Genomic DNA, 14,471 nt, shown 5'->3' on the forward strand with positions numbered 1-14,471 from the left:
GCGAAGAACAATATCGTCCCCAGAAAAAAAGCGCTATCCTATGTAATTTCTTTCTTCTTTGCTTGCAATCAATCATTCTTTCAGTGAGGCTGATCTTACTTGGTTGCAGGATACTTGTTGTGTGACACTCACGGCTGTAGCTCACCACAATATGATCATCCAATTTGCTGGGTTTAGTCATCTGTGGACAGATTCTTGAACATAGTATTTTGATTTGGTTTAATGGGAAGAAGCCTGTTCTTCCTTTCCTTCACAGTTACATGCTTTTCAGGAAGTATTTGTTGTGCCTTGTCTCTGGCTCTCGCAGAGCACGGCAGCGTGTCAGGGATGGCAGTACCTTATGGAGCTCCCTTGAATTGCTCCTCCTGTGCACGGACTAGTCAGGAAGATGAGCAAAGCTTCCACTTGGGAAACCCTCACCAAAAGTGTTTTGTGTGTTTTAGCCACCATTTAGACATTCATAGTCACTGACTTTTTTGGTTTCAGACCTGGAATAACAGACATATCATTCAAACTGAGAGTCAAACTGGATTTTCAAGAGCTAATGTTAATCATTTGGAGTTGATTCTTTTGCTAAGTTTACTATTCTTGAGACTTTTTATTCTTTAAAAATAATTTCTTTTAATCTGGCCAAAACAAGAGAGAATTAGCACGAGGTAATTGTGTAGGGCAATGACAAGGATATTAACCTGGCAACAGAGAAATGCTAGCTCAGCAGAAATGGTGAGTTAGAGTTATTGCTTGAGAATATCTCCTACCCCATGGAATCTCTTGCTAGTAAACCTGTTTTGTTCTGTAGGCTGGTTGGCATCAGAGTCAAGGTTAAGAAAACAGACTGTAATCCACTGGTTTGGGAATTCATCTGGCATATTGGAAAACCAAACGTGTGTCTCAGCCCCACAGGCATAAAGCTTTCTGTTAGAATGGCAGGAGTGAATTATGGATGACTCCAATACATTACAGAAAATTACATTAGCATATGTGACACAGAGAGGGTTAAGTATAACTACAGTAGCTGTACACAGCAAAGTCTAGGGTCAAAAAACAGTGGGACAAATGTTATTCCTGCTGAATAACCTTGGTGTGCCTGGAGAAACAGATTTCAGTTTTCCTTTGGTTTGTATGATCTGAATATTTGCCTGGCACGCTTTTTACCAAAGCCCAGTATGTAGCACAGATGTGGGGTTAATGATCGATTAATATTAAGCGACTGATGAAGTCTAGAATTTGACGGCTCAGATCTGACATGGCCCAAAATGCTTACGACTGAACAAAACCCCTTTGCTTCCTTCACATGGTAATTTGGAGGTTGCACGCAGTGGTTGCACTGTGGAATCGTAGAGGTGATCAATCAGGTTGCCATAACTATATGTTTGCCAGGGAACTAGGGACTGGAAAATAAATACATGAGGATAGGGAATTTTGGGAACCATAGTAGAAAAATATCTCAGTGTAGTTCTCAGTCTAGAATATGGATAGCTGCTGCCCATCCAGCAGAGATTCATCTGAAATTGAAACAACTCAGGCTTTTCGAGGCATTTATTAAAGACATATTTTAAGTCCTTTTCAAAAAATCTTTATCTTTTAGTTTAAGCTTTAGATAAGTTGATTTTAACCATCTCTGAGTACATCATGTCCCTCCACTACCTGTTTCTTGGTGTAACAGGAATATTCACAAACCCTTTCTTTGGAAAGTGAAAGCCATTTTGACAGCAGCAATACAACTTTTGACCATTGACGAAATCTAAATGAGGGACGTAGGGGTTTTGACAAATAGCAAATGATGCTGATTATATAATCCTGTAAACTCAATGCACTCTTGCTTTTCTAGTTCTTTTTATCAGCATATACAGGAAGCTGATGTCATTGTACATGGCTCTTTAAATGCTCTAGTGTCTGGGTAAATTTACCAAACTTACAGTCTTTCCTGTCTCCGTTTTTCTAGATTCGCTCTGTTTTTTTCATAATCCCTCAGAAAAAAATAGATTCAGCCTTATCAGTGCTTAACCTTGTGTTTTGTTACTTGTTAGCTAGCCTTGTGTTTTGTATTTTAATACCAAGACTACCTCTTAAACTGCATGACTACGTGACTCTAATTCACCCCGTGTTTGTATTTCCCGGAACACTTCTATTGTTTCTACATCCTGCTTATGCAAGGATGTCTCATGGCTTCTCTGTGCTGGAAGAAGGTTATTCACGAACTTTAAGGTGATAGAAATCTTCCTCTCTCATCTTTCCTCCTGTCCTCACCTCAGAGGCGCTGTGATACATTAGTGGAGTGACTCTGTGAATATCAAGTGTAGAAGTTGTGGGGTTCAGCCCTAGTGCTTCCTCCTCACAGTGATCCAGCTGTACACAGTAATCTTGCTGAAATTAATTGCTTACCGGAGTGAGAGCTGTGTGCACTGTGGGGCTCCAGGTTCTGTCACAGCCCCACAGTTATTATTTGTTCCATAAATTCATCTTCTATATTCTTCTAAGAATGGAAACTAAATGCATCATGCTAAAATCAAATCAATGCCATCCGGATCAGTCACCAGGGGTCTCTTGATCTCTTCCTAGCAAGGCTTTTGTTATTCAGACATTCCCTACAAGCCGTCAAATGGTCCAACTCAATAACAACTAATAAAGCAAGCACCCCTTAAAAATTTCCCCAGGGAATCTTTTTAAATTGAACAGGGAGTAATAAATCTTGTAGCGTCAATAACGCTGAAAATGTTAATTTGGTTGACTCTACTATGTGCCTCCTCAAGTGATATTCCAAATGCTGTTCTGGGAAGATGGCTGCTGCTTGAATTCACTCTCTTGCTCTCTTGCTCTCTGCCTGCAGCACCAGTTTCAAATGGGTGGCAAGAGCTATCTGAGATGGGCTGTATAACAAAAGGCGATGACTGCTTTCTCAGCCTTTTAAATTTCAACTACTGATAGTGATGCTCTTAAATTAAAATTAGACAGCAAGGATGAATGTGCTGATAAGATGTTCTCAGATGGATAACTGATACAGTCCCTACACGCAGCAGAAATGTGTCCATCTGCTAAACATAGCATGAGTCTGATCTGCCATACCACATAAAGCTGGTTTAACACTAGTATCAATAACATAACTTTCTTTATTATGCAAACTGTGTAAAAAAGGATTTTATGATGTAAATTTAGTCTATTAAGGGAATTTCTGTGAATAATTTATACTAGATGTTCTTTTCATTCTTGTTAGCACAGATTTTTTTTCACAGATGTCATTTTTGGGCATTAGATAATTTTTTTTTCCTCCTGCTGTTGTGAAAGGAGAACTGTAAGTACTGACATTAAACATTTCGGGAAATTTGTTCTGTTCTTTTTATAATAAGGGAAAGCAGTCCTGCCAGAATTGAAACCTTCCAGTTACTTAAATTTCTGGTTTATTGTGCTGTTTCTTAGGTGCTTGACATCATCCTAAAGAAACTAACTAAGGGACTATTTCCAGAGTCACCATTGTGTACTTATGCTTTATAATTATGCTTTTATTTGTTCATATTTAAAAAAACCCTACATATATCTGCAGTGGAAAGAAATTGGCAGCTTTAAGTGTGACTACTAAAATATGTGGTTTCAATATAAATTTGTGAATGAGAGAACAAATGCTAAACACTTCGGCTTATCTGATGTTTGTTTCTGGGCTTTGGTTGGGCACCAGAGCAGCCTAGAGATGGTGCATTTTTTACAATGAAGCAGTGGCAGAGGTTGTCCAGAGGAGCTGTGGATGCTCCATCCCTGGAAGTGTTAAAGGCCGGGTTGAACGGGGCTTGGAGCAACCTGGTCTCGTGGAAGCAACCTGTCCCTGGCCAAGAGGCTGGAATGAGATGTTCTTTAAGGTTTCATCTGACCCAAGCCATGCTATGATTCTGTGTCCCAGCCTGGCCTCTGCCCATCCCCATCCCCACCCCCATGGAGGTGCCCAATGCCCAAGGCTGGGGCTGCCTCAGTGCCCGGCTCCTGGTTGGGATGGTGGGACTGGGCTGGCTGTCAGGGGTCCCCATGGGGCACCCTGGCTGTAGCCCCAAAGACAGAACAGGTGTTACTTGAACTCCTCTCCTCGCAGGCAAACAGCTTGAGTGAGGAAAGTGTTTGCAGGAGCGTTGGGTGAGCGTGGTGCTGACCCAGCTCTCCCACAGCCGCTGTCCTCCCAGACTGCCATGGCTGGAAGGGGCACAGGGGGCTGGGCATGCTGCTCTGGGAGCCCCTGGAAAACACAGAGGGTGCACAGACACAGGAAACTGTGCGTTTATGTCGTGGTTTAATATCAACTGGCAACTAAAGTACTGCTCGCTCACTCCTCCCCCCAACCCTGGTGGGATGGGGAGGAGAATTAGGAAAAAAAGTGAAACCTGTGGGTTGAGATAATAACAGTGTAATAATTGAAACAAAATAAAATATTACATAAGGTGTAATCTAATATTATAATAATAGTGATTAAAAAGGAGGGGGAGAGAGAGAGAAAACCCAAGAAAAACAGGTGATGCACGATACCACTGCCCACCACCTTCTGACAGATGCCAAACCCATTCCCAAATCAGGTAGCCCCCCCTTCGAGGTAACTCCCCCAGTTTACACACCGGGCATGGAATTCTACGGTGTGAAATATCCCCTTGGCCAGTCCGGGTCACCTGTCCTGGCCGCGCTCCCTCCTGGCTCCTTGTGGAGGGCATGAGACAGCAGAAAGCCCTTGACTTAACGGTGAGCCCCCCTCAGCAAAACCCGAAACAGCGCGTCATTAGCGTTAAATCCAAAACACAGCCCTCTCCCAGCTACTGGGAAGAAAATTAACTCTGTGCCAGCCGAAACTGGCGCAGCGTTTAACGCGAAGGGAAGTGTGTTTGGGATGCCAGGCGGGTGACGCCGGGGCCATTACCCAGGGCGAGCCCCGGCGGGGCTGTGGGCGCGGCGACGGCAGGGGGCGCTGTCGGCCCGCCGGCGGGCCGGGCGGGCGCTGAGGCGGCGCCTGAGGGACGCGAGGGGCGGGGGCGGTGCGGGGTCGGGGCTGGGGCGGGGGAGCGAATGCCTTAGGTTAGGAAAGGCTTCCGAGGCCACTGAGTCGCACCGCTAACCCACCGGTTAGCCGCCAAAACGCGTCCCCACGAGCCGCATCTACACGCCTTTTAAACACAACCCCCCAAGGGATGGCGACTCGACCGCACAACATGTCTGAGAAATTTCCCCCCGCCCCCTCCCGCCTTCAGTTAATTACCCTTCGCGGGGTAAAACTAAACGCTCCTTTTTTGTGTGTGTGTGTGTTTTTATTTGGTTGGTTGGTTTTGATTTTGTTTTGTTTTAAAATATTTTAAAGTCCTGAGGTGGCTCAAGGGGGGGACGAATAATTCTGATTACAATAGAAACCCTCTCTGGTCTCAGCGCTTTGCTCAGCCGAGAAGGGAAGTGGTTCTAACCAAAGGAGCGAACGCTTACCATCACTTGTGGAGCAGGTGGTGTTTGCAGGAGAGGCCACGGCAGGTGCTGGGGCTGTGAACTGGTGGCCTTGGTTATTTATACTTGCACCAGAGCCTTGGCCATGGGCTGAGATTCCTTCTGCCGCGATAAACAGCCCTGCCGAGAGGGACCGGGGGGTGCTGGTGGGTGAGGCTGGACATAGCCAGCGATGGGCGCTTGCAGCCGTGAAAGCCAAACGTGTCCTGGGCTGCATCAAAAGCAGCGTGGGCAGCACGCGAGAGAGGGGATTCTTCTCCTCTGCTCAGCTCCTGTGAGACCCGACCTGCAGGGCTACTGCATCCAGCTCTGGGGTTCTCATGAGGATGACCAAAGGGCTGGAGCACCTTGGCTGTGGAGACAGGCTGAGAGAGTTGGGGTTGTTCAGTCTGGAGAAGAGAAGGCTCTGGGAAGACCTTCTAGCACCTTCCAGTACTACAGAGGCTACAAGAGAGCTGGGGAGGGACTTTCGACAAGGGCATGTAGTGATAGGACACGGGGGAATGGATTAAAATGGAAAGAGGGCAGGTTTATATTGGATATTAGGAAGAATTTCTTTATGGTGAGGGTGGGCAGGCACTGGCACAGGTTGCCCAGAGAGGCTGTGCATGCTCCATCCCCAGGCGGCTTCAAGGCCAGCAACCTGCTGTAGTTGAAGATGTCTCTGCTTATTGCAGGGTGGTTGGAATAGATGAACTTTAAAGGTCCCTTCAGACCAAACCATTCTATGTTTCTACGATAAAATCACACGGAGTAGGGTGCTTTCTTTTGCAGAGAGCTCAGAAGTGCCTGTGTGCCACATGGGCTATGTCTCTGGGTAGTGGCTGTTCAAGGCAAGGGTGTTGTAGGCACAGTCTTGCACGCTTTGTAATTTATTTTACCAGTAGGTGGCATTGAAAATTTATTGCCTTTGCACAATACTATTCTGAAGTACTAAGTTGTAATTTACCTTTTAATGATGCAATAATTTGCAGGATGTACAAGATCTTTTCCTGTTTTATTGAAGTTTTTCTTGATGAGAGTCACAAGGCTTAAAGTTTCAACATTCTTTTGTTTAAGTAAATATAAAAATAAGAAAACATATGAAAGCTTCCTTTTCAAATACTTTATGACCAGGAATGCAGTGCTGAAGGAAAGCCCCTGCATCGTTTGTTCCAGCTACCTGTTCTCACAAGGTTTGTTTTATCATCTCTTTTACAAAGTTGTAGTGATTGCTGCATGCTGGCAGAAATCTTCTTTTACAGTTGTAAGCAAAAACAGAAAGAAGGGAAAAAAAAAATTCTAGAGCACTATCCTTGGCAAGGAAGTTCCATATATAGCAAAGGAGTGTGTTGGGTTTCTGCTCCATTTTTTTCCTATGTTGCTACCTATAAATAAAATCAACATTGGTTGGGATTGCTTTTCATTACAGGTTTTGTAGTGCAGTGCTCCATCTTTTGCACACAGGGTACTCACAGAAATGTCACCTGTAATAAAATATCAGCAAAACCTTGTGAGAAAGAATGTCTTCATTTTCTGGTAGCATGATGCTATAGAAGACTTTATTTGTCTGCTTGCCATGAAGTCACCAGTCTGAGATCATCATCAAGTTCTGTTCCCCCAACCTTCAGCCTTTCATCTGAGACAGAAAAATTTTGGTGTGTACTTTCACCAAGTGATTTTCTGCAGCTGAAATAATTTAACATGATGCCTATATCCCCTAATGTAGACCATGACAAATTGTCCTGCCATTGTATAAGCTTGATACACAAGAGGGAATAAAACAGTAAAGGACAAATATTTACATTTAGTTGGGGGAATCATATCTGTGCACAGACTCTTGTCCATACTGGATTATTTTTCAGACAGTTATTTGTCCTCCATTTTAATCCTATCTGAGCATTTCCCAGATGTCAAAGTGTGTTTATGCTTGTAATGCACATAATTTTCTCTTGGTTTTGCTTCTGTAGGAGAGTTCTCTCAAAGTTTTGTTGGTTCATTTTTTGAGACATCCTGCTGTGCATGTCAAAGAGGTAGTTCCAGTCTTCCTCAGGCTGTTTCATCAGCAGCCTGAAATTTTGCAACAGCAAAGATTACACGCTCTTATCAGACAAAGCAAGCACAGACAAGCACCTAATTGTCAGAAAGGGCACAAACATCAACAAATTCCAATACTGCAGCTTCTCATGGATTTAAAACATACAATTGCCAACCATTTCTTGTTTTATTTTTCACACTGGCTCTGAGACGTATTCTTCAACAGCATTTATTTAGAAGTTTAGGTTCCCTTACTTTTTTTTCTTCACCCAAGTGATCCTGTTGAGTTTGCAAACATGGTACCTTAGGTCTCCATCTTCCAAATTCAGGTATGAATACTGGTATTAGTTTATCACTAATGACTATGTAACTAAATATAACTATACCAGAATGCTGATATTAATTTATCACAATGTATGTGTTGTATGAAATGGGAAAAGTTTACTGGCAACAGATTGGACGAGTGCAGTTCTTTTAGACAAGGTATCTGATACTGTCTGGAAACAAAATGAAAATTCACAGAACCAGGTTTGTTTCTCTGAGTCAGTATATTTATATTATTGGCTCAAGTAGATCCTTAAAGATCTGCTAGATCTTTAAATGTTGCTATGCTTTGAGATTTGGGGGTTTTATTTGCAGAATAATGCATTTTCAGACTTGGCACAGATGGAAATGCCCAAGTCTCTGAAATGAGTTACAGACTTTAGAGGCAGAGGACCATTAGTATAATTAGGCTCCTATTGTTCAAAGCACTGTGCAAAAATTAAGAAAAAGGAAAATCTGTGCTCAAATAAGTAATCATCTTCTCCAAAACTCAGCAGATTGCTGAATGTTAGAAAATGTCTGGGGAATTTTTTTAAAATATTTAGTTGATGGAAAATCCTTTTGAAACATTAAGGCACTGAAGATATTTCTGGATGCAAGAAAAAAGCAAAATTGAAAGGCAAGTCCCCAACAGCTGCACCATTTCTCACCCAGCATGGCAAGGGAAGGAAACAGGGGTTTGGGTGCACTGTTTCTCTTGCAGCCCCCTTACCTGGCAGAAGAGGAATGGGGCTTTTGTGCTAAGATTTTGGCAGACTACCTAGAATGTGTATGTAAATGATACTAAAATTTTCTTTTTGTTTCCCAGGTAGCAAGAGGTACAAATGTGTATGACCACCTTCTTCCTTTTCAGGTAATCCCTTCCCATGGAAAAAACTATTTGAAATAGTGGCCTAACAAATATTTCTGAATATAAAAGTTGTCACCACTTTCAGCATTTGTTATTTTCTGGTTTGGTTTTGGTGCTCTTTGAGAAGTCTTGTACAAACTGCCCACAGCTATAGGAGCCATCTTGCTCAAATTTAAAGACTGATAAAAATTATCCTTGACCAACTCCAAGATGAAATAATTTCAGATTCAGACATAAAAGAAGAATCTGGAGATGGTACACATAGTCTCTTTATTTGCTTGAATATCAGTAGTTGCCATCTGCAATAATTCTATTCCTTAAAAGGTAAAAAAGCTTAATTCACATTGGATATGTGCATGAGAATTGGGGAATTATGGTGTTGAGTCACTTGTATTTTTAGAACAGTTGAGCTTGTTGGTGCCTATCTGACTTTCAAAATGGGAATTTAGGCTCCTAAGTCATCAATTTGCTTATTAAAATTTTTATTATAAATGGCTTTTTCAAACACTCAGTGGCTTTGGAGTGTGAGCATCTCTATATAACATCCATATTTCCGAAAATCCTACAAAAAATAAAGATGTCATGTATGTGGACCTGTCTTTTCCTCCAGGAAGTTCCACTAAATTGTTTTTGATTAGATTAGATTTGATTTTAGCCTTGAAAACATTTGCAGCATAATCTGCTAAGTATTACTCAGAAACACTTTGTATAAACAAACCTTAGCTGCTTGCCAAGGTATTTTCTAAAATAGATTTATGGCTGTCCTGAAATCTTATCTAGAAGTATTTTGGAAAAATATGTACTTCTAAAAAAATGTGCCATATTAATAAGACAAAAGCTTTTCAGTCTTCTCAAAGTCATTAACAAGAGGCAGAAAGTCATGGTTTTAGATGGGGGATCAATTAGTCACTACCATTCCTTGTTAAATTGAGCTGGGAAAAATACTTGTTTCTGCAATTAGAGATTACAATTGCTTCTTGACTGAGGCAGTGATGATTTACATGGCAAAAAAAATAAATTGTTTCTATTATGTTTTGTTCTGTAGAATAACCTGGTCTGTGCCCTTCCTTGTGCAACACAGGGCTGAGGCACTGAGAGCAGATGCTCAAGGGGATTTCTCTTGCTGCAGTGCTAGCTGTAATTCCTGACTTTGCAAACCCAGAGGGCTGCGTGAGTTCACAACCCAGAGATAAGATTATGAATTCTGTCACCAAATTCTTGCATCTAATATTTACCTAAAAAATGGATTTATAAGTAAACGTGCAGAAATGGCAAAACATCCAGGAGCTGGGGAAAGGCCAGCAGAGGGGCACCCCCACTGGTGTCAGTGCTTTTGGGGAGCTCCCTGTCTCTCATGGCCCTCCCCAGCTTCTTGCTGCTTTTAGGAAACAACTATTAATTTCCTCAAGGATTTAATTCATTTTTGAATTCCAAGGATCTCTCTCAAACTAATAGCAAATTTTTAAATTTTTCTATGCAAAGAAGAAGAGGTTTACAGGGGAAGATTGAGAACAACTTGTCTTGTGGTTTCCAGTGGGATACTGTCTGCTGATAGGTTTGATAGGTCCAAGTTTTATAATGTGGTTAAGCTTTTTGATCTGGATTGTCCAGTTCCTAAACAAATATTCTGATGACTTTATGGAGAGTTCCTCTCCTCTTTTTCATCAGGTTGAACATGCTCAGAACACATTGTTTAGGTCCTATCTGTGAGAAAGGAAGGGGAGTGTCAGTGTTATGCATAACAGTGGGGTTTAAGTGTCAAGTGTCCACAGACTTTTAAAGGAATATGGAGAAGGGACTTCCAATGTCAGTGTGGTCAGAAAAGCCCTTATCCACTGTTCCTTGATGAAGTCTAAATGCAGCTCTATAAACATCACGTTTTTCTGGTTGGGTTTCGAAGTGATAGAAGATAAAACAACACAAGACAAAATGTCTCTTTCAGACACAAAGAGAATAGCAAATAATTTTTTTTTTCAGAAGCATCTTGCTAACTACTACTTGAAGCCTTGCTATTGCTAAAATTGCTGAAACCTGATATTTTATTTAGTCAGTGAAATGTCATAGCTAAGTAATGTGTTCCTTCTTACTGTGATTGTTTTTACTCCCTGGCAGTGTATATTGTTAATTTGGTGTTATTTAAGTCTGAACTACATGTGAGTTATGCCAGTTAAGGATTTGGCTTGGAAATTCAATTTAATTTCCTCATCTTAATCCATTAAGTATGACTTAAATTCCATATCATTAACATAAGAGGGGAACCACACTTCATGCCTGAGAACATTTCTTCCTTCCTTATATACTTAGTACCAGATTTCAGTGTTGGTGGGAGATAAAATGGAAAATATGAATCAGATTGGTACCCTACCCTCATATTTTGGGGACCTGAGATACAGAATAAAATTCAAGTGCTGAACTTTCTAATTTTGCATTAAATTCGTTGAAGAGAAAGGACTATCTATTGGATATTGCTGGATATTGCTGCAGTGGATATGCTTTCTGTGCTGTCTGTGGTGATTCCTGTGAAATGCTATTAACAGCCAGAGATTACTCTGTACAGTTTTTGATGGTAGCCTTGCTGATAGAAGCAGATGCTTTCTATTACATTAATGTTCCATTTAAGTAGCAGATTGCCAGAGACAAACTTTATATAATCTCATTCCCCGTACATGCAATATATGAGCCTCTGAGTATGGCTTTGTAGATTCATTTAGCACCTAATACACTTTTAATGAAAGATCTTTTTCAGCATCTCTTTGTAAGGCTTGTGATGCAATGACTTTTCACACTGCTTCCTAGAAGAGGTATTTATAATTTTCAATGTAGTTATGCAAGTCAGATATTAGATTTACTGGAGGGAGGGGGGAGAAGAAGGGAAAAGGAAAGTGAATTAGGTCAGAAACCTCACACATAATCCAGGCCAGCCTCATGACATTTCATCCTGCTCTTTCTGCTGAAAAATATGAGCTGAACTAATGAGCTGTTTCTGCTGGAGCTCAGATGCAGAACTAGTCAAATATCCATCCAGCCATGTACCTCATCAGAAGCTATTTGACAAAATACCTAATCAAGGCCACTGACTTTTCACAATTCTAGAAGAATGGAATTAAGTGTGGGAAGAAATCAGTTCTACCACACACTAGCTAATGTTAAACAGGATACAAAACCCATTTGTGTGTCTGCCTGTGTCAGACTAACCAGTCTGAAGACCTACTGCTTACGTTGCAAATCCATGCTCATTTCTGGTTTAGGAAATGTAACGGAGATGGTGGTCATGGGGAAATTTATCTGAGCAGAGCAGTCAAGAAGAATGGAGGCAATATAAGGGATTTGCATCTGACTTTGGAAATCTAAACTGAAGTAGACAGCTGTTAAACAGAAAACTAATGGCTTGCTCTTCAAAAGCAGATTGTAGTTAGGGTGGGTTGGAATATTAGACCAGACTGTGAGCCAAAATAAATTTAACTGGAAAATGTGGTGTTAATGGTTCTCTAGCACCATTTAAAAAAACTTGTCAAAGATAAGGTTTTAATATAATTAATGTATTAGATCACATTTGTTGGTAGCAGATGGAGAACAGCCTGTTTCTCAATTGGTTTAACTCATGTTAGTGAACTAGTATGATCAGTACAGGAGTGAGATCTTGTTTAGAAATGTATGAGTTGAAACAGTTCAGTATTATCCAACTACCAGAACTAAAACTGGAAAAGCTGACAAATAGTAATGGGATACAATATTTAAATGATTATAAATCATTATGTTTTGGGACATATTAATCCTGAGTTTAAGCCAAGATTTTCTTACTGAGCCTGCTATTCAGAATTTTCAGTTAGAATTTCTTGTACCTCTTCTATCCTATTCTGTGTCACGTAACTCATAATGACTGCCACCAGGAACAGGGCATAAAACTACATGAACTGTTGGTTTAGTTCAGTAAATAATATATTTTTCCTCTCTGGCAGCAAATGCTTTCCAGAGCGTATGGAGTGAAATGGCAAAAAAGACAAGTGGAGAAAAAAATCAGCCAAAAATCTGTAACAGTTCTTCCTTTTCTAGGAGATAAATTTATCATGGAAACTTCTCTTGTCTGTTTTTGTAGACCATGAGACAGCAGGTAGGTATTATTAAGATGAAATATTTAATAGCTTTTTCCTCTCTTAAGATTATTCATAACCATCTACAGTAGGTGACAGTGCCTAATGACTATTGTTCCCAGTGGAATTTTGAACCAAGAATTTACTTAATGTGTTCACTTAGTGAACCCATGGATTCTTGCTTTGGTGGAACACACTTAATGAGAAACTTAAGAAGTTGTACTGCTCATGACATTTTTATTATATATTTTCTTTTTTTCAGTTCTTTTTTGTTGTTGTTGTTTTTTCTGGTGACCTTAAATATGCCAGGAATTTATGCTTTTCCATCTGCATGTCGGGATCTGGATGCAGGCCCTTTGATTGCTGTTGGCTTTTGGAGAGTAGCTGTAACTGGTTATCCTTCAGTAGCTATCTATTCCCTCTTCTTCCAGAGTTCAGATTTACTCACCCTTGTTCAGATACCAAGCTAAAGTAACAATGAATTCATAACCCAGGTTTCATGGGCTTCATGTTTGAGATCCAGTAATTAGATAATCCTGTGATTAAATCTCCAAAGGGATTCCAGCTAGTTAAGTGCCTTATGAACTGGAAAGACTGGGCAAAGTGCAGTACTGTGTGTCATTTTCCCTTAGAGGGAAGGTAATCTCACCCTGCCATTTCCTTTCTATGTGGTAGCCTGTAATTGCAAAAGAATTATGCTCACCTTTCTTTCCCGTCTTGCAGGGTTGAGACCCACATGCCCCATTTTCTTGCCTCATTTAGGTGTCCATGGTTAATGGGGTATGATGGGGTATGGCTCTTCAGCTATCCTGTTGAATCTAGATTGTTGAATAGAAATGAACTCAGGATTCATTGAGCCAGTAAGATAATAGGGTATGAACATACCTTGGTGGGTAGGGCACTGTGTGTTAACTGGATAGGTTGAGTTCTGCTCCAAGGATTCGTATGTTATTCAATGCTGTTTCATCATCTCCCCTTTCAACTGTGTTTTAAAAGGAAAAGAACAGTCCCTGCTTAGCTATTTCAAAGAGAGGTCACAGACCCCTTCTTTCAGGAAAGGGCTAAAAGCTGTAGATCTGCAGTAGATAAAAGCATTTTCCTGCAAAATGTGAAGGACAGAGTAGGTCAGGGTCACATTTCAAATGCATGCTTGTGCTTACTGTTTCCTAAAACAGCTGCTTCCAAAAAGCACCTCCTCATGCTCCTTCCCCCATAACAGAGAATTAATTCTTGAAATGCGTCTCTCAGGAGCATGGGGAGGCCTAAGGAAAGATTATTGCCTCTACTTTTCTCTTTTTCTCTGTCTTTTCCCACTAGTTACTGTGTGCCAACCATGCTGGAGGAAGGCATGGGGAGGACTCAAGGCTCCAGCATGCCCTGTCCTCCTGGCAGCAGGAGCAGAAGGAGCTCCTGGGTGAGGATGTTCAGTCTCTCCTGCCTGTCTCCAGCCTGCCTGGGTCTGCACTGCTTCATTTCCCAATAAATGTCTTTGTGAATGGGGACACGAGGCCTAAGGTTAGTGATGGGAGGCCACACAAGTCCTCTTTAGAGCAAGTTTGGCAGGAGCTGAGCACTCTTGACCTCTTGACAGTAATAGCAGGCATGCATGACCCCTTTTGCTGGAGCTTAGGAATTTAAGAATTTTTGTGCAGGATAGAAATATGTATCAGTGAAATGGAAGATGAGGTGAATAGCTAGACCAAGCCTCAGAAGGGAATGAGTGAATTTCT

The 14,471-nt window shown here is 41.2% G+C and overlaps 1 long non-coding RNA gene across 1 annotated transcript; it reads left to right on the forward strand.

Moving 5' to 3' along the window:
• The first annotated feature begins 5,038 nt into the window (after window positions 1–5,038).
• LOC113956049 lies at window positions 5,039–9,834 on the forward strand. The gene is made up of 3 exons (XR_003530730.1): window positions 5,039–5,090; window positions 8,609–8,653; window positions 9,696–9,834. It is a non-coding gene; the product is annotated as an uncharacterized LOC113956049 (long non-coding RNA).
• Window positions 9,835–14,471: the final 4,637 nt, after the last annotated feature.

This window comes from Corapipo altera, unplaced genomic scaffold (assembly GCF_003945725.1).
Source record: "Corapipo altera isolate COAL_440 unplaced genomic scaffold, ASM394572v1 RXGC01000072.1, whole genome shotgun sequence".
Classification (NCBI taxonomy): domain Eukaryota; kingdom Metazoa; phylum Chordata; class Aves; order Passeriformes; family Pipridae; genus Corapipo; species Corapipo altera.